The following is a 1019-nucleotide window of genomic DNA, read 5'->3' on the forward strand; positions in this document are numbered from 1 at the left end:
GGACTGGGGTTGGGAACCGAAGCCAAAGAAAGGCCACGGCAGAGGCGTGGTTCCACCTCCAAAATAGCACTTGTGCTGGTAAATGCCATTTGAGCACATTCTGGGCTATTTCATAGGATATAAGCAGAGATATAGATGATTTGTAGCATGCATATTGAACACTGTTTTGTGTCTATATTGCATGCTGTATTTTAGATATACTGCAGCTGTGTCAGGGGAAGGTTAGGCTGGATCTCAGGGAAAGGTTCTTCCCCCAGAGGGAGGTTGGCACTGAACAGGCTCCCCAGGGCAGTGGGCACAGCCCCAAGGCTGCCAGAGCTCAAGGAGTGTTTGGACAACACCCTAAGGAATTGGGTGGGATTGTTGGGTGTCCTGTGCAGAGCCAGGAGTTGGACTGGATGATCCTTGTGGATCCCTCCCAGTTCAGGATATTCCATGATTCTGTGGTATCTCTTTCTGTCCGCACGGTTTGCTCTGCGTAGCAGGGGATTTTATGAGGAGCAAGGATAAAGGAACTGCCGTAAAACTATGAAAAATCTAAGCAAAGCCTCCCCTGCAGTGCCTGCCCACGGCAGCAGAAAGAGCCCCCTCAGTTGCCGACACAGTCACAGTGGGAAGGGCATGGGGCCTCCACAGAAGCTGGCACGGGCTCCTTGGGAGAAGTTGCTTAGTTTTTGAGCTGTGTCTAAAGTTCATGTCCAGCTGTCTTAGATTCTTTGGAGAAGGGACTCCTTCCGACCCAGGGCAGGTTGGTCGGGCTGGGGGAGGCCCCAGGGCAGGTGGCAGGGTGTCACAGGGCCCTTTGTGACATGGTGGGCATCGCCGATGGAATGGAACAGGGCCCTTTGTGACACGGGATGATATAAGCACTGGTGTTGATGTGGCAACGCCTCAGTGCTCCTCGGAGCGTGCGACGGGACAGACGGGACAGAGCGGTGCTGTGCGGAGCCCCCGCACAGACAACTCTTTCCTTGCTGACCGGAGCGTTTTTGGAGGTTTTTTCTGTGGTGCAAGTGTCC

The sequence above is a fragment of the Empidonax traillii genome, unplaced genomic scaffold, assembly GCF_003031625.1.
Source record: "Empidonax traillii isolate 1590-97213 ecotype Southwest subspecies unplaced genomic scaffold, ASM303162v1 scaffold6178:size11738, whole genome shotgun sequence".
Lineage (NCBI taxonomy): Eukaryota > Metazoa > Chordata > Aves > Passeriformes > Tyrannidae > Empidonax > Empidonax traillii.